Source organism: Apostichopus japonicus, chromosome 1, assembly GCF_037975245.1.
Source record: "Apostichopus japonicus isolate 1M-3 chromosome 1, ASM3797524v1, whole genome shotgun sequence".
Lineage (NCBI taxonomy): Eukaryota > Metazoa > Echinodermata > Holothuroidea > Aspidochirotida > Stichopodidae > Apostichopus > Apostichopus japonicus.
The window spans coordinates 4,490,666-4,514,617 of NC_092561.1; the positions used below are offsets into that span (position 1 = coordinate 4,490,666).

At 35.4% G+C, this 23,952-nt stretch overlaps 2 long non-coding RNA genes across 2 annotated transcripts; one reads left to right on the top strand and one right to left on the bottom strand.

Moving 5' to 3' along the window:
- Positions 1–1,011: 1,011 nt before the first annotated feature.
- LOC139960086 (uncharacterized) lies at positions 1,012–10,319 on the top strand. Its single transcript, XR_011790353.1, has 5 exons — positions 1,012–1,287; positions 4,770–5,735; positions 6,164–6,230; positions 7,183–7,351; positions 8,117–10,319. It is a non-coding gene; the product is annotated as an uncharacterized lncRNA (long non-coding RNA).
- A 5,946-nt stretch (positions 10,320–16,265) lies between these two features.
- LOC139960116 (uncharacterized) lies at positions 16,266–20,743 on the bottom strand. The gene is made up of 3 exons (XR_011790382.1): positions 20,585–20,743; positions 18,513–18,708; positions 16,266–16,576 (listed from the first exon to the last, which is right to left on the bottom strand). It is a non-coding gene; the product is annotated as an uncharacterized lncRNA (long non-coding RNA).
- Between the last annotated feature and the right edge of the window lie 3,209 nt (positions 20,744–23,952).

Consider the following 23,952-nt stretch of genomic DNA (forward strand, 5'->3'; position numbering starts at 1 on the left):
TTTACAGGATAATTCTGTAAAATTTTCCAGAATATGTCAGTTTTTTATATTTACATGTAAACTTATGTGATTTTTACAGACGTTATATGTGTCATGTACTTTACAGAATTAGTTTTTTTTTTTTTTTTGCAATCTAATGCATGTAAATTGGAATTTGAAGAGTGTTATACGAAAATATACTTGAAGGTGGAACACGTTTCCAATATACAATGGTATAGGCTACAACAAAAACCATTGTGCAGTAACATTACCGTTTGGCAAAGAAAAGAATGAAATCCAACCATGAAGCTATTACCGATAGCTCCATGATCCAACCCACAATTACCAGTTAACTTTGTCCCTACAGTCGTTTTCTGCCTTAGTGTTACATTTGAGCAACAACCCCCACCCCCGTGAGGCTCATCAATGACCCTTAATTGTCCAGCGAACGAAACCAATGTGAAAGGTAACTTTGAAGGGTCTGTAGGTCAAATATGTGAAATCTAACCATTTAGAGTTTTAGAAACGAATTATTTGTAAATGCCTAACGTGTTAACTAATGAAAACATAATTTTACAATAGATGGTACTGTTCCAATTGGTTTACCGTTTGTTTAAGGAGTATACAACTTCCGAAATCCTATCAAAACAATTACTGCTGTGAGCTGCCAAGAATACAATGCCCAGCCTTCAAGATGTAGTCTAATTTATTGTTGTTTTATGTTACCTTGTATTGTCAGTAAAACATGAACCGATGACAATTCCGTGTGCTCAATGTACGATCACTGGGTCACACACATGCAGCTATTTATAGCTAAATGGGTCACCGAACGTATCAAAATGTTGTTCAATATGTCTAGTACAGCAAATGTCATTTCATTCATCTGAACCACCGCCCCCCCCCCCCCTTCAACCCCTCCTCCCATTCGACCCAGCTGGTCTAGCTCGATTATTGGCGTCAACGTGTCTGTAACAGCTATGACGTCTCGCGCACAGGCGGGAATTCTTTTGATACATTTTGGGCGGCTGCCGTTGGCTTTCCCGGAAAACTTGGCTACAGTCCAGCATGCAGTCACATGACCCAAGTTGGCGCGCGATGTCAGAACGTCCAGTACATGCTGTGCTGTTCTGTACATTATGATTGATCGCATCTCGCATTAACGTACGTATGAAGTGTATAGATTGCACAATACAATACTACAGCGCTTCAAAGTACGTCGACACGAGAGGAAAACAACTGCCGTTGCTGTCCAGTAGGCTACGCACATTTCCACACCAGAACAGGACTTCATTGAGTACTTCGTCAGACGTGAGTGGTAAATTTATTTTAACCATATGCCACATTTGCATTATTATAATCAACAAAACAACTTTGAAAGCCTGTCATAACAAAAGGTTAGTTTATATTTTAGTTCTTACCGTAGGGCCTAGCCTAGTACTACCGTTAGTTTGCCTATAACGTAGACCAGACGAACGATAATTAAGAGTTAGACTATCACTATAGTAACACTGGCGCTGTATTAGACTACCTATCGTCACCCTACCGTGCATTTTGATATGTGCGTGTGAAGCTTAGCCTTGCTTCATGTTGTTTAGGTTAATATGATTTAAGGGTGGGTACATTGTAACTTGTAAGTTAATTGGTGCTGGTAGCCTACATACATGGATGATATTGGCTCTCATGTGGCATGTAATATGCAGTCTTTAGATTAGCCAAGGTTAATTAGACTTTTAGAACATGGCTGAATTTGAAAAGGCATAATTCATGTCTCTTTCAAATTATCAGTTTTGATAAGCTCCAATCAATAGTGAAGCAGGGCAGAAATGTACACCTGTAAAATATGCAATACACTAACAGCTACTATCCGTGGCTATGTTGATCATGTGAGTTCCCATAGGAATATACCTCGAGTGAGATTTCCATGTTGTTTTGTTAATTGTGGCTATACCCTATCAACTTTTGCTGCAATGAAGATTCATGTGACTAGGTATCACCGCCATCTTCAAAAGCAAACAGCAGTTGCAGCAAAACTTCAGTCAGTTAACCTGTCATTGATTTGTATGTATGAAATCTGTCAAAAAGAACTCACAGATCTGTCCTCATATTTGGCACACTTAAAAGCACATATAAGAAAAGAACAAGTTGTATCTTGACCATATAAGAAGTGCAAAAGAGATTTTTCAAAAACCAGTTCATTTACAGCACATTTGTCACGTTGTCACAGAAACTGGGGAGCTGTAAACATTTTGGATAAATACAAACTTTCTACTCGTGATCATTGCTCTTTGGATCAAGATATACCTCTAGACACTAACTGCTTTGATGTGTCTACAGAGACTGATAGATTTGTCATTGAAAATGACATAAGCTGTGATTTCGAAAACAGTAACAATTGCCAAGGTAGGGTGCAAGAAACAGGTCAGTCTAGGCTTCAATTCCAACAAAATTTTGCCTTGTTTCTTCTGAAACTTCAGGCAAAACAACTTGTTCCATCACAAACAATTCAAATGATTGTTGAGGAGCTTCAAACTATTCACAGTTTATGTCAAAAATTGAGAGATGAGGGTTTAGCAGAAGAACGTATCAAATGTGTAGCCGATTATATGAATGAGATAGATGCATGGATTGCTATTGATACAGTAGTTGTAAAGGAAAACTCAGAACGCAGCACTGTAGAAAAGAGTAATTTACTATAAATCAGCATTCAAGTTTGTTGCTCCAATTGCAATATCACTAGGGAGAGATTCAGCACAAAAAATGCATTACTATCATTACATTCCAATCAAGGAGAGCATTCAATTGCTCCTTTCGGATGATTTTGTGTTGGGACAATGTCAAAGTAGGCATCACAGTGAAGACTCATCTGTTCTTACTGACATAGTGGATGGTACAGTTTTTAAAAAAAAATAGTTTGTTTCAAAGTTGTGAAAGATCCTTGTCCATCATTCTCTATGAAGACTCATTTGAAATTGTAAACCCACTTGGGTCGGCAAGAATAAAACACAAAATACTAGCAATGTACTTTACACTTGGAAACACCCAACCTGAGTACAGATCTGTTGTTGATGCAATGCAGCTTGTGTTTTTTGTAAAGAAGTTGATTTTAAGGTCTTTGGGCAGCAGAAGGTTTTTGAGAGAGTGATAAATGATTTAAAAACATTAGAGGAAGTTGGAATAGAAACAAGTGACGGGGTGGTCTGGAAAGGTGCGCTGTCTTGTATATTAGGGGATAATTTAGGTTCCCATTGTATTGGGGGTTTCATTGAGAGTTTTTCAGGAACTAACATGTGCCGCTACTGTTTAATAACTTCACATGACTTCAAATGTAATGCACCATATGCTGTTGAGAAGCCTAGAACCAAGGAGGAGTATGATTCTTGCATTGCACACCTTGAAGATCATGAAGAAAATCATCATCAAGGAATTAAATTTAATTCATGTTTTAATTCTTTGAGGTATTTTCATGTGTGTGCACCTTATTTGCCACCATGCCTGGGACATGACTTGTTTGAAGGAGTTGTTGATTACGATGTAGCCATGTTTATTCAATACTGGATTAAACAAAAACATTGGTTCACATATGCAGATTTGAATATAATGTTGGTACAGTTTAAATTTCAAGGATGCGATGCAAACAATAAACCTGCATTTGTAAATTTATCAGGTAACCGCTTAGGTGGTTTTTTTGAGGAATGGAGAGGTGAAAGGGGAGGTTAAGAAGTAAGTTACAAGAGGAGATGGAAAAATTTCTAAATAGTAAGTACATGTGATACACAGAAGTTTCTCTTATTGTCTAAGACAGTTGCTGGTACCACAAATTGAATAAGGAAACTGGTCTCATAGTACATCATTAGCATTTTTGTAATTCTCTAAAGAAAATTTTCTGGGTTAATTATTAGTATTATACATTAGATTTGAATTTTTTTTAAAGCAGTTTTCAAGTAGTGAGCAAATAGAAAACACTAGGTCAAACTAATGAAATGATACACCACATACCCAAACTAAAATATTTATCAACAAGAAAAGAGGAAACCCTTCTTTTCAATTCAAATTAAACATAGAACGTACGTTCTATGTTGTTTGTAGAATATGTTGAAGTTCATATGAGAGTATGACAAGGCTAAAGGTCACCTTGAAATACAACCACTATGGGTTAGTATGGGGTACAGTACCTCTACTCTGGGATCATACTTGGCCCCCACTTTGGGGTCCAAATAAGCGGGCACTACGAAAATGTCTGCAGTGACCAAATAATGCCATTGACGCAACAATTTGATATGTATGAGTGTTACTTTGCCCCAAAAACACTTGTATACCAATAATCAACAAAAATTGCCCCAATAATTTCACACTTTGGCTATACTGATTGAAAGATGCAGAGAACTGTGGCAATGGCTTGCTTTCCATACAGTATAAGAATACACCTCGACAACTTAACAAACTATGAAGCACGCCTTGTCCGATGCTTATGCACAAGGTCCATATGGCATACGGTACGGTGTGTACATGTGTACAAAGCCATTGCCTACATCAACAAACAAGCAGCGGCTTAACCGAAACAGACGTGTCAGAGAATGCCCCTGTTGCCAATTGAAGATATGCTTGATTCGATAGATTGAGAGCTTGAGTGCTGCCCCTGTTTATTGTGTAAATGCTGATGTTCTGTGAGTGTCCAAAAAACTAGTACCTTAATGCAATATATGTCTGTTATCAGGAAATAATTTATCAAGGTTGTTTATTCATTTCATATCATCTACTTTCATTGATGTGACATATTTTCATTCTTAAAGAAAAGTTGCTTGGATCAGAATCTTCACAATCATCTGAACCCGACTCTGTGGCCAGTTCACCAGGATGCAGCTGGGTGCCCAGTTCAGCAGGATCAAGTCCAGCAGCGGTAATTGCAGATTGGGCAGAGTCATTTAAAGTTGATTGGGATAAAATGCCTAAAAGCCTCACAAAATCACTCCAGAAGAAACAGAGACCCACTCCCAAAGAACGGCGTGAAATGATCAGAATATTATGCAATGACATATATAATGAAAGTTGAGTCAAGTCCAGGACGAAAGCACCTTTCTATTATTGCACAGAAGATCGTTCGTGAGTTTCCAGAACCCTTTAAAGATGACATTGAAGGACTTGTTGTTGGTAGTGGATATGCATCCCTTCTTACACAGTTGGAAAACCGTATGAGCAATCTCAATAGAGGCAAATTTCACCTAAATGTTGGTTACCCTCTGTTTGTAGAGGGTGAACAGAATGAAGCACTAACAAAGAGCGTAAACTCAGCACCTCATATGGCTGCAAAAACTGGCAACCAGAGGACCTACCTGAAGGGGAGGATCGAGACACGCAGAGAAAAAAGACAGATGACTTAAAGGTGATGCATGAACTTAACATATGGGATGACAATGAGCTTGTTTTCCTCATGAAAAATGTATTTCCAACCATCCGTGCCAAGATAAACAGTCAGCAAGTTCCTGTATGTGCTCTCCTTGATGAATATCCTTTCTTGTTTGAGGAGGTTGGGATGATGGGACATTTTGAAGACTTAGTGGGCATCAAACTGAAATCAGTTGAATTCAGAAGTTTCTGCAAGTGTCAGCAAAGAAGAAGAAGGGGGTGCAAAATATAATAGCTGATGGGAGAGTGCTAAGAAGGAAAGTGGTGATCATTCTCCTGATGTTCCAGGACTTATTCTCCTCCTCTGCAATCACCTTGGAGATAAATGGGATGATCTTTTCTACCTTGCAAAGGTAAGAAGAAGCTACCTTTATAAATCATTAAGCTTGTGAACAGTCTCAGAATAGCACTATTTGTCTGTGTTTTTCTCTGGTTTGTTGTTCTTACACTTACAGTTATGTAGATGTATTAGTCAAGTTGATTGACTTTATAACGATTTTCCTCTGCGATGTTCACTGTTTGTAGGTCAGTTGTAATTGTTGTGTATTGGGACTCTGAAGTCCAAAGTTCAGTACATCATATGGCATCAGTTGATTAAGATCTTCCCCATTGTCATCATTTTGATTTCAGGGATGCATATTGTCCCTCAGTTTCATTTATTTTATGTTATGCTTTGGAAGATACTACTGTTTTCCCAGATGGCATCTTGAATGTTTTGTCCCACATAATAAGATAAGTATTCCAAACAATTTTAATGTTCCTACATTTACATTATGTACAGGAAACCAGTACTGTGTAGAATATTACTAAGGATCTGAAGTCAACATCCCCATGCATCATTATTCAAGGTGAGAAGCATTTGGAGGATTTTGCTCTAATATGCATTTCCTCCAGTACATATACACTGCTCTTTTTCCCCTTTTTGGTTTGGATGATAGTTGTAACCTTTGAAATTTGTGATGGTGAGTATTTGTGCATGTGTATGTATTTTACTGATGCCTACCTTGTAAACACAATTTCTCATGAAAGGAAGCTTAGATAGATTTCATAGTTGGCATGTGGGTGTACCCGATAGAGTACAAGAAGCCTATTGTTTTTGGCAAAGGTCAAAGATCATTTGGGGTCAACAGAGGTGAAACTGTGAATACTTTGTAAACATGATATCTCAAGAAGGGAATCTTGGACAGATCTCATGTGGTATGTAGGTGTGGTCACTTGAATCAACAGTGGTCAAAATTTGAGAATCTTTGATTAGAGAAACCTAGGAAGTTATATGTTGGCAAGTGTGTCAATGACACCTCATAGTGCACTGTCACCTGTGGAAGACAAAGTCATGGGTCAATCTGAGATTTAACTGGGAAAACTCTGTTACAGCATCAATTCAGCATGCATGTGTGCATTTGATGCTCAGCATGTAACATGAAACTCAAGAACTATAGCCCATTTTTGACTTCATATGTGGTAAAAACATTTTGGTTGACCATTGCAACATTTTCAATGTCATTTTTGTGTTGCTGATCTAGGGTGCCTCAGTAAATCGATATATCAGACAAACCGTTTTTTCTTTCATATCCACACCGACAATATTGAAATCTGCCATCAACGAATATATCGAAATACATCCGAAACAAACCTTGAATACCGGTAAAAATAATATTGAATAAAAAATAATGACCCATTAGTGCACGCGAGTTGGAGTATATTCACGCTGCAACTGTAAAGTAGTGGTAGTCATAGCAGTGGCATTAACTTTAAATGAACATTCTCTTAATAGTTCTAATTGATATTTATTTTTTGCAGGTCCAAACATGTACACTGGAAGAAAGTTTATGTTGGCAGTAGATATGGTTATTGTTAATGACCACATTCAAACTTTTGAAAGTGCAATGATCATGCTGTTTGCAATGTTTTTCATCTTAAACATTGAGTATCCATCTGAAGGAGCAACTTTAATGGAGTTTATCCAGCGGTGAGTAGGCTGAAAGTACCCTAGTAATAGTTAACCATTGTTATTTTGTGTGGACATTCCTTTGACATGGAATGTAAGAGTGTATGCATATTATTAGCCACCTTCAAAAGATCAGCCGATCATAAAGGTACCAATATAGAAAAAAATCAACAAATTGCAGTTAACTCAACTCCTGGGCAGATCATTGAAATAAACCATACTCTGTTCTCAGTTACAGCTGATTTACTTATTTTGTACTATTTGTTGTGGTCCAAGAATAACAGCAGCTTTGGTAACCTTTTGTAAACATTGATGACCTTTACATAATTTTCACCAATGGAAAGTTAGTGTAAATAGTTGAATGGCATGTTTTATTATTTTGGAGAAGGGTGGGAATGTATGAGTTTGGTTAATTACTGAGAACACCTTCACAATTTGTTACAACTATAGGGTATCAGCTTAAACTGAACAAAATTGAAATTAAAAGAGGATTCACAAATTAGCTCTTCTTTTCAGATCATGATTTCCTAGAAAACTGTTGAATTCCAAAGGCTTGTAAATTAAGACAGGTATCCAGCTCAATTGCTTCTATCAACACCAGTGAGCACACATACAATTGGAAACTGAGTTGTGTCACATCATATTTTGACCATATCTTACTATCATGTATGTCATACTGTAGTGTAAATTTGAGACCAAAGGAAATTAATTGTTAAATGGTTTAATAATTGCTAACTTATTTGAACTTTATGATTTCACAGTTCTAATTTTTGCTCCTCTTTGCAGCTGCTTTGTTGGATTGAATCCAGAAAAGGGAAGAAAGACCCCCAAATCCAAGAAGAGCTATCCTGTCAACCCAAAAATTTTGGCTTTGGTTGGAAACCTGAAGGAATTTGAGTCAGATTGGACAGTCTAAATGCTTTTCAGGCACTTCCCATGATTCGTCACATTAGTCTGACAATTTGGTAACGTTGAATTATAAATCTAGGTCACTTAGTTGATTTAAGGTGTTCCTAGTTGAGAAAATGTTAGCGAGCCTCTTGAGCCTCCTTAACTGGAACCATAGACTCTCCAGCTACAGAGAAGTCTCATTTACAAATGAACAGTTAAACATTTATACAGAGTTCAAACTATTGTGTTTTACTTTGTTGGTGGATATTTACAAGGTTTTACTTGTTGACAAACTTTTTAAAGACTATTATTTGGTGCTATTATGACACCTTTCCAATAACTCCATAAACTCTGAAACTCTTCCAAGCAGGTTCACAAATGTTAGAAAAGTTTTGAATTCATAATAGTTTCAGATGTCAAGTCATTCTGTTCATTTTGTTAATGCTATAAGCTTGATATCTAAATTATATTTTGTTGTCAAAATATAAAATCTCTATGCTAAATTTTAACATGAAATCTTTTCATAAAACTGCTCCTTCCACTCAAGCAGAAGCACAGGAATATAAGGACAACTTTTTTTAATCATTTACGGGTACAAAGGTCAAATCATTGTTTATATATCTTTTGATCAGATGATTTACAATATCTTTGGTTAACAGATTAGTTAATCTTAATTCTTACCTATTGTAACATATCCTTGTCTTTAACTTCCACTTTGAACTTTAAGGGCTAAAGAAGGTCACGAAAATTAGAAAAAGTATACAATCCTTATCAGCAATAGAGGAGTTACCACAGTTACAGGTATCAATTTTCTGTGAACATTGATATGCCCATTAAAGTGAATATGGTATATGAGCGATATATTTAATACTGCTAGAACATTTAAAAATACATGAAATGAACATAGTTGTAATAAAGTTAAGTGAAGAATAGTGAAGACACCTAAGTTTCTGTGGTTACATAATACAGTGACCTTGAGTGAACTTTGTTGTAGAGCAATGAAAGGGCAAGGAACTAGCAGGTGTCAAAGCTTAGTGTTTTATGATCAGTCAATTGTGAAAACTTTCAGTGGCTGATCCAGGATTTCCTGAAGTGGCCGAAGAGACAAATATGGCCACATACAGACTTATCAGTATATTTCCAAACAATGAAAGTATCGTCTGTATAACAAAACCTTTTCCAAAAGAAAGGCTGGGGCACCCAGCAAATACCCAGCCATCAATAAGAGATTGCCTAATGATGTTCAGTCTTATATATTACTTTTAAGGTTTTGACGTTCAAAAATATGTTTCAACAAGTTTTAACGTTGTAAATAAAAGTTTCAGAGAACAATAAGTTGTTTTTTTATTTTATAATCTCACTGATAATAGTAATTCCATCTGAAAGCCAATTTTACAGACAAAGACCTATTTATTGCAAGGAAAAAAACTATAGATAACATTAAAGACTAGACTTTACCTAAAAAAAAAAAAAAGTAAATTAAAAGTCACAATACAGTTATTTTACAGAGAAAAAGACATACTGTATTTCAAGAAAAACTGTGTAAATAAGCATTTCAGACTGTCTATTTTACATAGAATGTAGTGTAAAATAACGGCCATCATATAGTAATTTACGGATGAAAACTTTTATAATGCAAAGAAAAACTGTATGAATTACGCTCTCATACTGTGTATTTAACATAGAATTCAGTGTAAAATTACGGTCGTCGTACAGTAATTTTACGGACAAAGACTTTTATAATGCAAAATAAAAACTGTATAATAACAGTTTTAGACTGTTTATTTTACATAGAATATGGTGTAAAATAACGGTTGACGTACAGTGATTTTACGGACAGAAACTGTTATAATTGGGGGAAAAACTGTGTAAATAACAGTTTCAGACTGTTTATTTTACATAGAATATGGTGTAAAATAACGGTTGACGTACAGTAATTTTACGGACAGAAACTGTTATAATTGGGGGGAAAAACTGTCTAAATAACAGTTTCAGACTGTTTATTTTACATAGAATATGGTGTAAAATAACGGTCGTCGTACAGTAAGTTTACGGACAAAAACTGTTATAATGAAAGAAATAAACTGTATTAATAACAGTTTTAGACTGTTTATTTTACATAGATTATCTGCAGTTGGAAATAACAGACATTTCCTGGAAACTCTGCTGCCAGAGAAATTCTGTATTTTAACAGAATTTTTTTTAACAGTGTACCTGTATTGCTGCAGTATATCTTTTTTAAGCATTTACATGAAAATACCACGTGATATCATAGTGCAACGCTGTATATGCATCATCAGATCATTTTCATTCAAGGTTCAAGGTTATCAGCTTTAAAATAATCAGGAAATAGCTAATCATGGTGGAAACATACGGGTATTCACGGCTTAAAAGTCGCTCCCGTTTTCTTGTTGTGCCGTTGTACTTTTGTTGAAATAAGGTTAAATCTTGATTTTACCTACTTCGAGGGTGAAGAATTGATTCAGCCGGGTTACAAATTCTAAAACTGTCTACTTTCTATATTGTTCCTGACTGGTTTTTGACGAATGTCACCGAAGGCCCACATTTTTTTTTCCGATTTCACACACTGAAGAATACTACATTAACTACTCAGTACATATTGTATTGGTCGAAACAACTTAATCGATAGGAAAATCGTTAAGGTGGGGAATTTTCTTACACAAGACTGAAACTGCATCTTTACGGAGTACTCTCTATTGTGTAAAACAGAAGGAATATATATATATATATATATATATATATATATATATATATATATATATATATATATATATATATATATATATATATATATATAAATATATAAATATATATATATACATATATATATATATATATATATATATATATATATATATATATATATATATATATATATATATATATATAGCGGAAGGCCCGTGGTTCGAATCCCGGTGGAGGCTGAAAGTTTTTTAACTGTTCTTGATTTTCCAACTCATTACGATTTTCATTTTTATATATATATATATATATATATATATATATATATATATATATATATATATATATATATATATATATATATATATATACTACAGAAAAACGCTGTACACCCCGGACAACCAAGCAACAGCAGTTTAGAAACCATTGTTCTATAAGTGTGTTTGTGACAAGCTTCCAGTATAGTGAAAGGGCGAAACCGTTCTAAATGTTGTTATGACTGGTGTTTACACTGACTACGACACGTCGTGGTTGCGACAAGCCGTCGGAATACATGACTGCCCTCTAAGATGAAAATATACTTATATTAATGCTGTCATTTAAAGCTAATCAGTTATATTTTATACAGGTCTATCATCCTCTATGATTTCATAAAATATTCAATAATTTCCCAAATCTTTCTGTCATCTCGATTTAATATTTTCTTTTATGAAGATGAAGTCTATTTAATTCATTAATTTCACATCGATTAAAGGTTTGACAGTGAACTATTCAATGGTTGGTCAATCTCGTCTTTCTAAACTAGTTGGAAGACAAAAAATGAGTTGGGTTCATCGCTTGCAAAATGAAAAGAATAGCACTTTTTATACGGACGAAATTTGTCATTGGGAAAATGTATTTACGAATTCATATAATGTTTGGTGCGTATGAGCATTTTTTACAATTTCCGTCCGGCCACAAAGAATTAACAAATACCGAATTATATCGTTCAAATATTCATTTTGTGTTACTTTTGTTTATAATTTTTGTTCCAAATTGAGTCTGCAATGTAGTATCGCGGATGGTGTTTCCCATTATAGCATGAATATCTTGAGGGCAGGGCATTTTATAAATATGGAGAACAAATAAGAAAGGTATGCAAAATGAAAAGACCTGAAAGAGGATTTCTGTGGACGGGAAAGACTCATGTCTTTAGTGTGTGATCCAATAGTTTGCTGAATCACGTCAATGTCGATGTTCCATATTACGTGTTTCTTGTTTCTTATATTGAACATACCATAAAAAACTGGGAGAGGTTTCATATTATAACATAATGAAAACATTAAGTCACGGACGTTTACATTTTGTTGTTGTCTTAATACGATTATTTCCCGCATTTTTCGTTTGTCTATACGTCACTTCTCTCCTTTCTTGCTTGTGTTCTGCCGTAACATGAAAACCCTATCTCAATATCATTACCATTGCATTGCGCCAGTGTGCAAATAGGTATGAAACGGATTCTTTGAAGGACACAGAAATCTGTTCAATGAAACTACACTTAGGAAGAATACACAGCCTAGGCCTGTCTGGGTTATTATAACTCTCTCTCTCTGAATATGCAAGCATGTGAGGCATTCGAGTCTGCTTAACGCCCCACCTAAACAAACTTAGATTTATAAATGAATTGTATTCACCAGTAATTACGTACAATGCACAAGATCTGCAAATTCATTTACTTCATACTAGGAACTGTAAATTCAACTATATATATATGTGTTGAAGTGACGTCGTGGCTTGTCCGGCTGAACTGGAAGGGTCGCATAACAATGAACATTCACTGAGGCCCTTAATGTCAAAACAGGCACTCCAGACTCTGTTACACTAGTTTAAAAATCACAGATAATGTGATGTGTTATTGATTTACAGTCATGTTGATTCTACCATTCTTCATCTGAATAAATGGCTCGATTCAAAACTCCAAATATAACGCATGAGCGACTAAATTTGATATGAACGCTACGGGTATCAGCAAGACAGACAATATAAAAGTTATAAAATATCACCAATTAGCTCGTATTAAAAATACGTGATTTGTGATGTACTGGTATACAGTTATATTTTATGACTAGTGGCAATTATAACCATCATTCTAATTAAAATATACGACATAACAACATCATGTTATATCGATTTTTCAACGAATGGCTGGTATCTACAAGATGAGTCATGTTCAAATTCTTACGTCTTTTATAACCACGGTTGAAATGCGATTTGAATAATTCCAAGGTCGCTTAAATGTACACAGAAGTTTGAACGTTCTCACGCATAAAAGGTAACAACAATATTGAAGTGGTTTAGATATATTCCATGTCCTAACTTATTTTTACCAAGAGGATGAAGAAACGTAGTAAACTTATCAAAATAGAGTCTACAGAAACTTATTTACTTATGACTTCGCAGAAACATAACACTTGTGATTTCTTTGAATGTTGCACAATTCCGCTTTCAGTTCGAGAAAGCCTTATACCACTTTCTCTCCAAAACATAGGTACTACTGTAAATCTTACATTTGTTGTACCGCAATTAAAACTTCATCGTGCTATAATTCGAAAGAATGTGTTATTAGGAAAACAGTAAGAACTGAGGATATGTGTAATTCCAACAAATCCAGCTGATTGGAATTTTGTTTTGAATTACAACTATCCTCAGTTCTTACGGTAAACTTAATAGCAATGTATCATATTTGTCAGCACGATCCAGTATTTACTGTGGTACAAAACTTTAGATTTACAGTATTTACTGTAATCCCTGTGTGAATTAGCTGCTATGGGGTATACTAAGCAAAGAATCGGGATTACTGAGACCAATTACCAAATAACATTCACGTCAAATTTATATAATAATGTTGCATTTTGGCTATGTTGTAACTTTGGGTCCCTCATGCCAATCCATGTAATAGGCTATCTCACATAATTATATTAATTTGATATTTTGTGAGAGGTTGTAACTCCGTGTCACTCAGACCATGTATGAAATATTAAACAGTTGTGGATGCTAATCAGTCTTTCCTGAATAGTGTAGTGGCACTTAGTTGTATGTCCCAGAGTAGCTGATATTAATTCTTAATTCAAATGTAGAAACTTATATCAGTACCTCACATATAACAGTTATGTAAATGTTGTAATTTTGAAATTATCAACCTTTTGTCATCGTTAAACTGCCATGTAAATTGTTTCAGGGAATGGAAAAATAAAATCGACAAAACAATATCCATAAGTTATGGGCCATCTCATAGACATCTGTTTTGAACTTCTTAAAAGTCCAGTTACAGAGTTGTTGACAATTGATAATTCATAATCATGGACGTTAAACATGAATCTAAGACTCTGACTTCGGTCAGCTTGCAGCTTTCATAAGCCAATGATGGCTTCTTCGCGAGTTCTTGCAGGAGGATCTAAAATACATACATACAGACAAACATACATATGGAACGCGAAAAGGACCACAACATATAATGATCTAATTTCATACGCTCATGTACTAAAAAACTTACGATCATGTACTAAAAATATACGATGATGTACTCAAATTTAAAATATACATCAAAACATAAACGATGATGTACTAAACAACTAAGATGTACATCAAAACATGCGATGATGTACTAAAAATGTAAGATGTACATCAAAACATATATGAATATGTTCTGAAAACTTGTGATGATGCTGAAAAAGAGTAAGTTACCAACATGTGGCTTATGAATATCCATTTATTTTGGTTTGAATACGCGTATGAATATCAATATGTAAGTGTCCATTGGGGCCGTGCTTATTTTGGATGAATACACGGGGTCGCTATTATTTTGCTTCGTGGTACGAAAGTTAGTCTCAACGTACGTAGTCATATATACTTTAGTCGAAATAATAATACATGTAACGTTGGGGCTAGCCTATGCTTTAGTATATAGGCCTACCTCACCTAGCTTACGCGGGATCTGTGAAATAAATCAATTTACTACTACTAGCTATAAGAAATGGATTCCCAAGATGCTACAGAAAAATGAATAGAGGAGTTTGTTAAAAAGGGTTTTATTAAAAGGGAAATTACAGATATGCTCGATATAAGCGTAACAACTTTGAAACGCATTAGGTTATCCTTGGGAATTAGGAAGAAGGATGTTACTTCAGTTGTAACTGGTGAGCATATCAAAACTAGCCTTGGGCGCGTAACTTTAAGGCCTAAGCCAATGCCTCTGTACAGTACAGCGTTTACTGTAACAACAAGTTAGTACTACTAGTAGTAGCAATCTGCATGACATAAATTTTCTTATTTTATGTTACAACTACAGAGGCATTTATACCAATTAGGACATTTTGGGCATTTGATGAACTATAGTTTTATTTGAGCGATGAAATGGCCAATGACCAACAACATCGAGTCTGAAGTGATGTGATATAGGCAAATGCATAGACTAGTCTACTTTTTTACCAAACCCCTGGGCATATTAAAGTTGATACCAAAGTCCCGCCCCTAATGGTTCTTAATGAGTTTACAATTAATATTCATACTCGAATGCATACGCCACATATGAATATACATACGCGTATGCAGACGCCACTTTTAATTGGTCGTATATGTTTAGAACATGATCGTATACTTTTAGTACATGATCGTATATGTTTGGTAAATGATCGTAAATTTTTAGTACATGCACGTGTATTTCTAGTACATGATCGTAAATGTTTAGTACATGATCGTATAAAATTAAATCATCATTAACATCATCATATGTTGTGGTTCGTTTTGCGTTCCATACATACATATGTACAGTATGGAAGGCATTGTGAAAATTGCTGGTCCGTCGATATAGAGACAGGCCTATCGAAATTGCTGTGCCTCGGCAGGCAGAAGCGAGGCGGAAAAAAAGCGTGTAGACTCATATATTTATCCCAAAAAAAAAAGCGAATAAAAATATAATGGCATATTTATATCAAGGTACTTTGTAAGGAAAGCGGGAGTGCAGCCTATGTCAGATCAATCATGAACCATGACCTTTAAACGCCAGTTTTATATTGATCAAGACAACACCTCATAACAGACTTAACAGCGTTTGGCTTGTGCAAGAACAGCAGGTTTAATTCAATAAGTGCCTCTTGCGTCAAGCGATCCTGTGGGTGACATATGTTGTATGATGATAAAAAACGATTTAAAATTGAAACTTTTGATAGTTACTCAATACAGTTCGTATCAGGAGTGATGAAATGAGCCATTGACAGAGCTCCATACGTAAGACCAACATTCATTATTTGCAGTTTAAATATCAATACCAATATACTCTTGAAACAAAACTCAACAATTTGAATGGATTTTTTTCACTGTTATTCAAAGACAACATTCGTCGCGAATTCGGTTACATTTTAACACTGTAAATCATATGCATAGTCATATTTTAAGGAGAATAAATTGTAAACAATTCGTTCTTACACTAAAAATTGTGTGGGTCTTCTGTAGCAATGAGTATAGTAGGTAAGGTTAAAGAACGCAAATAATACAGAGTTCACAATCATTGAATAAATTAAAAGTAAAAAGATGTGTGAATGGGTCGTCTTTCTTCAGAGTTATGTAGAGGACATGGGCGATTTTGGGTTTGCAGGTACTGGAGTGTATCATAATCTGAAAAAGCAGAAGAAGGAAACACAATAGGAGTCTAGATTTTCAAAATGATAAAATATGACATTCTGTAAAATAGAAAGTCTCAGGTCGTATCAAATTCGTGTGATATCCCTATTTCAGTTCTTTAGTTTCATTAATTCCAACGTTTTAGATGACACTCACAAGCACACCCACAATTTCAACGAACGAAATGCCATGGTTCATCCTGCACGATATTCTTGAGTTTCAGCAAATCTTTTTATATTTAAGTTTGCTTTGTATGAACTTTTTTTTCCACCAGGAAGGGAAAAGTTCTCATGGGTTTTGGGCATGCAAATTGGTTATTCTCATATTTATAAAATATTAATGTTTCCTTTGTATACGGGGAAAAAAAACTTTCTCGTTTTCTAGTTCAAGACTGGATGCAGACGCATTTTTGGGTAAGCTGCGTATTTTCTTTACAGTGTTTTACACATTGGTTATACTAAAAAACTGTACTTGTCTATAAACATTCCAGGTATGAAATAATAATTATTATAATTATAATAATAATAATAATGAATAACTTCAAATAGAGCCTGATCCAGCCAAAAAAACTGCTCTAGAAGCTTTACAAAGAGGAAGAATGAAAACAAACTGAAAATATACATCAAACTATAATTAATTATGGAAATGTAGCTTGGGAAGGTAAGTCTTATAAGTTGTCTTTTAAAAAAAATCATCTGATGGGGACTGTTTTAGATGAATGGTTAGTGAGTTCCAGAGTTCCGGCGCCGATGAAGAGAAGGAATAATCGTCATAATGGCATTTTGTCATCGGTTGTCGCAGTTGATATAAATCGCCGGAACGCAAGTTGCGAGAAGGAGTATATCTGGAAATGAGATTACTGAGCTAAGTTGGAGCTGTACAATGAAGAGATCGATATGTAAAAAGCAAAAGTTTGAATATGATCCGTTTTTCGATGGGCAGCCAATAAAGGTTCTTTGAGAATCAGTGTGATGTGACTATGTCGTCTTGATCTAGTGATGAATCGAGCAGCAGAAATTGGAACGAGATGAAACTTGGGAAGGAGAGAAGAAGAACATCTATAGAGAAGGGCATTTCCATAATCAAAGCGCGAGGTAATGAAGCAATGAACAAACTTTGAGAGGACCGGTACGGGGAGGTATTTCAAGAGTTTTGGCTATACTTTTGAGATAAAAATATGCTCATTTACAAAGGTAATTTACGTAGGCGGACATAGATAAGTTAAGTCTTTTACAATTCAAAGTTCGCGAACAGTTTTACACGTCTTGAAAACTTGCGATGCAAATTCAAAGGAAGGTGTGACAGAAGGTTTTGAAGCTGATGGGTGGATCCAATAACAATATATAGGTGGCGGAATTGTTTTTGTTTTGTTTGTTTGTTTTTTGTTGTTTTTTTGTTTTTTGGGTATTCTGCTTCAAATCGTTGTTTGGGGAAATAATAAACATGACTTGGTATCAACAACTTCAACTAAGTTACAACCTGTAATTAGTTTATATATTAACACTCACTATTGTACTATCGATAAAAGTTCTACTTTGACAAGGTTCGTTTACCAAGAAGGTGAAGAGAGAATGTATTTGTATAGTATATCCAATTTCACTGAGTTGTTTCGGCATATATTTCTAACAAACTCATCATTATCTATTGGTGTGTTGTGTGCTATTTTCCTTCAATATTATTTAAGATAAAGGGTTTTAAAAATTATCTTTTATGAATATCAACCTACTTCTACCAGAGAATCACTGTGGTGTGTCTAAATAAAGATGCTCTTCACTGAACTTTGACGTTAGAACTCTCAGTTGTGGGAAAGGAAGGTGACAGGAGTAGAGAGTGGGAAGTATGAAGTGAGAAGAGGGGACCGGTATGGGGACTTCCACCTTGAAATGCTACTGGCCACACATATGAACGCATAATAATGGACATTACTCACCGTAACCACCTTAGTGCTGTCTCTCTTTCTTATTAATAGCCGTCTTCTTCTTTGCCAAATGTAACGATTGGGGATCTCCGTCCTGACGGGATAAAAAAGTCTTCGTCTTCGTCTTCGCCGAAGGTGGACTCAACTATGGTTAGCATGGTAGCTAATACCACTACCAACAGCAGGTAAAATACTAAATATCGAAAACCTTCGACGAAACAGAAAACGTTGATTACAAACGTCAGCAAAGTAAACAGTATTAAGATCATTGGGTTGACTAACGGATTAAGTAAGGGTCAATTTAGGCAGACTGTAAGTCTTTCATACGTCATAGTCGAAGCAAAAACAAAACTTTTGTATGTAAATAATAATTCTTAGTTTTTGCAGATGCTCGACTTAAGAAAAACAAGCTTAATGTCTCGAATGCGCCTTTAAGCCGAATTTGACAAACCGTCGACTCCTCATTACGGGCCTTAGTCAATGATACAATATATCAAAACAAAATTGTCCTTAAGTCCTTAAGTCTTTCGTTACCCAATTTTATTTTTCGCGAAGATATCGCAACGCAATGAGAGAAGTGAACGTCCGCCAGGAAGGTAAACCATGGGGAATTAACATAGTGTATTGATTTTATTTGCATTTTGTGTGGCATCATCATCCTTTTTGATGTTTCGATGCAGAAAAGGATGACATAAATTAAGTCCAAAAATCTGTTAGACTGCAGTTGATTTAATGTATTTTAGAAAATCTTGGGTGAAACAAGAAGATTCCGCAGCGAGAGCAGGCAGATGGGTTGGGGAGCACAAAGCTAAAGTTTGAGCTCTTCTAGCTCAAACTCTAAACGGTCATGGTGGCAAAAGTTGAATGTAGTGTGATAGTCTAGGCCATCAGCTATCATATAGTGGGTACCACATGTCAGTTGAAAAAAAAAGTGACGCGTTTAGTGTTGTAAGTCAATAGGAGCAATTAATTGTGGTGAGACACCTCAATGTGAATGAGTGTCCAATTTATGAGGTCTGTATTGTGTGTATTTCATCGAGCAGTGTCCTAAATGAATATAGTACGAATAGTGATGTAGAGTGCACAGGAGTGGGTGCAGCTGTACACTTTCAGACAACGATATGCGAATTCTACCAGTGGCATAGCCAGAGGGAAGGGAAGGGGTAGAGGCAGTCCTCCTCTCCACCATAGAAATTGTCTGGACGAGACGGGGACAGCAGGAATATTGTACGCACTTAAAGTCTTAAATATTTGTAAGATTTAAATTGTTTTAAATGTAGTTGAAATGATCAATGTGATAGCATACATTTGCATTAAATGCTCCTTACCAAAAACAAATGTTCAATGGGGAGGGAAACCCTGACTATTGGACCCTCCCTAGAACGGATGTCAGAAAAACTTCGTTCCTCTCCAAAGTAAAAGCAAATAGAGACAAACGGTAGAGTAGGGGCAAAACCCCGTATACTTAAGTCCCCGCCGCCCCAACTTCCCCCACCCGCCTCCGCTGGCAGACAGAATATTACACACAGTATATTACAGTACATAAACATAGAACACGAAAATGCGGTACAACACATCTAGTCCAAAATCTTCAACAGTGTTTGAAAATGGGCAAAATATATTACTATTTTTGCTCGACTTAAAAACAATATATAGAAACTTGAAACAAAAAGACCCCCTAGACCCTTAGACCCTCCTCTGAGTGACATATAAGATTTAACCATCTCCACCACAAAAAAGGAATGGGTTACACCATTAGGTCGCAGCCTATATCGTCACATGAAAATGCGTTTCACAATACATGCGTTGATTAAACCTTAATATCTGACGCTTAAAGTAGCGACAAAAAGTTGGTTTGACATTGCAAATGCCTCTATTGTTAACTGTTTAAAGCGTTGGCCCAATCTTTTACATACACTTTTTTGTTGTTTTTTCAACCTGGCAACAGCTAGATCTTGATGTCAGTAAAGATGGTGTTTTGTAATATACTGATAACGCCAGCTTCCCTGTAAGAATTGCTACAATACATCATAGTCTACAATCTTGTAGCTTACCGAAGTTATGAAAACTTTAAAATAACTTACCGAACATTTCGAACGAAAAGTTTGAAAACCTCGGAATGTAATCTGTAATCTGGATTGTCTCTTGTGTGAAGTGTGAAGTATCAACGAATGAAGAGATATTCTGAGTTAGGCCGACTAAATAGCAGTGAAGTATACGAAGAAAGAATATAGAATAAAATATTCACCAATCAGCTGCTCGAGTCAATATGATAGACTACTGATTGGTAGCGTTAGATTACTGCACGATCATTGATATCATTAATAATTTAGCAGCCCATAATGATATGGATTCAATGCAATAAACATATACGCTATTCAATGCAATAAAGCTATACACATCAAAAGAAATATCATTTGAATGAATTTAGAGGGACCAATGTTTGCAAATTGTGTACAATTATTACGACGATGGAGTTATCTGAATAATACAAGGTAATAATATAGTAATATTTAGAAAAATAGTGGGTTACTTGTAAAATTTTACTTCTTGTTATGTATTGCTTCTCACATTGATAACTAAAAAAGAACTATAGACGACAGGAGAAGCTTCAATCTCTTCAAGTCTCGTTTTGACGGCAAATTTTGTAAACCAAGTGACAACTTTTGTGCAATTTGTTGAACATTCTTATCACTTGATCAACTATTGACTCAAATTTTTTGTAATTTTAAGGGGTTTCCTAACTGAAATTAAAAAGTCGAATCAGTAGTTCTCTGAAAATATGGAATATATTATCTATTTTTTTAACTATATTTGCAATACCACCTGTAAAATGTTTCCATTTCGGGGAAGGGGTACAGCATTAGAGAACCGCATGGACGTTCCCTTGAAGTCGATGAAGGTCCCATTTCCGAGTTGTATCCCCCCCCCCCCACACACACAAACACCCAGGCGTAAAGTGGTTCATGGGGCATCGAACTTGTGGCTATTATTATGGAGACCATTAGTTACAATAATCACAGAGACTTCAAACTTCGCATTTGCAATGAACTTACCATCCTCAACTAAGTTAGCTATTAATATTGTTTTTATTCCTTTTGTTTAAGTGTTACTATATTAGACTCTCCGCATTACTTGTTGGGACTCTATGCTGACTATACACACATTGAATTGGTTTATGGGGACTTCACATTATTATATGTTATTTCAATCATACTCACATGTAACATAATGCTGTTCCATTTTCAGTACGTCCTGGGGAAGGGGAAGGGAGGGGCATTGATGAGGAAAACAAATGAATTCACAAATGACATGTGATTATGCCACAGTTATATGTTTGAAGTTGGTATCTTCTGGATATCATTTGAAAAGCACTACTTCTAACTGTTAATGAAGAGTGCTTATTGTCCATTCCAGGGAGGCAGCAGGTGATATGGTGGGAAAACGGTGTGCTACTTGATCTCTAAGGATATTTTTTTAGATCTTGCACAAAAGTTGATATTAAAAAATAACATGTCACCATAATTTCAATCATTAAAATGTAACTATATTCCAAGTGGTATTGATAGTTATCTCTGGGGTGGAGGAAGAAGGGTTGGGGAGGCAGGATGATTGAAAATGACATTTGCTATTTTACATATTACATGTGAAGACGCTACATTGATTTGATGCACATGGAACTTATTTCTTGAGACATCCATCAAAGTGGTATTCAATTCTGTCTGTTACCACTGCCTAGTATGCAACAAGGGGCAAGGGGAAATGGTTGTAAATAGTGAGGATAAAGCTATAATACTTCACGCATGACTTGAGAGAATGACAGTTGATTTGAAAATTAATTAAAGGAAATGAAAAAGTGCAATGCAATATTTTCTTAATATAGGAAACTGTCATCCCAAGTTATCATATAAAATTGGAGCATCAACTGAAGCGATACTTTTTGAAATGATAAAACCCTCAACACAGGGTAACTTCCTGCAATTTTGGAAGAACACAGTGATAAATAAAAGATAACAAGACTGGACATAGATTTGACATTAACATTTTTATCAAGCCTTAATTAAGTGATCACATTTACATTATTTTGTTGAAAGGAAACTTAAGTGTCTTTCTCACTCCAAAACAAACTTTAAATTCAACTGTTCACCTAAATAGCTGCTGTTCAAGTATCCCTGTTGTTTGACATAATCACTTGACAAAAATTGATTCAAAATAGGGGGATAATTTCAGCAGAAGGTGAAGTTGGAAGAATAGGCGGGTGGTCCACCTTAAAGACAACCAAAACAACAACCTTTGTTCTCTATAAAATACCTACAGTAGCACAAAAAAGAAAACCAGCTTTCATATCATTGTGTGCAACAGTAAAATATGTATTGTGTCCGTGCATACCTATACAATACAGCAAACGAGTGGAATTAACAACAGTTACATCACACGTTTTGCTCATATGTTTCGAGCACACAAATGTGTTCCCTGGTTTCTTGTTTGGGGTAATTTGTAAACTAGATTTGAGCCAGCTGCATTTAATAATCAGAAACAGACATTGTGTTTAATGCTGATAAACTATTAACATGCACCATACCATCTTCATCGAGGATTCTAGAAAGTACTTTGTCTGCTGGGTTTTTAGCAACTCTTGGAATATGCTGTACCCTATGGATCTACAGTGCAACAATTTCTTTCACACATATGGAACTGTTACAAGACAAATATCATCAGTACATCAATTTATCTTTTAAAAAGTATTTTCACTGGTATAATATGGTATTTTGGTTTTACCATAACTCACATTCTTGTAACATTATTAACCAGGATCTTCACAAATGTTTTGTAAATTTTCTAGTTATGCCTTCCCTCGCATCATCATATTGCCTTTGATAAGAAAACACCTCAAACACATACCATCACTGTTCAATAATTAACTCACATCAAAAGGATCATCAATATCAATATAAATACGTAGTACCTGCAGCTTGGTGATGTAAAACAGTGTGCTCGATGATCTTCAAAATGCATGATAGTCACAGAAAAAGACCTGAACACAAGAATTGAGGATTCTCATGATTATTAATATATATATATATATATATATATATATATATATATAAATGAAAATCGTAATGAGTTGGAAATCAAGAACAGTGAAAAAACTTTCAGCCTCCACCGGGAACCACGGGCCTCCCGCTCTGTACGCGGACACCCTAACCACTAGGCTATGGACGCTGATTGTAAGTCCAGAGGTTCGAAACCGGTAAGGTAGATCGTAATTCCACTGTAGGCGTTTGTCACCTGTATCGAACAATACTAGTTCTGTTTTTGGTGACATATTTTGCCTTACTCTAGAGATCAAACATGATGCTAACCAACTCGAAAATCATTTGTGATTCCTAAAGCCGGATCTCGAAAGAGATACTTTGAACAGACTTTATGTTAATGCAATGGAGGTAAACGA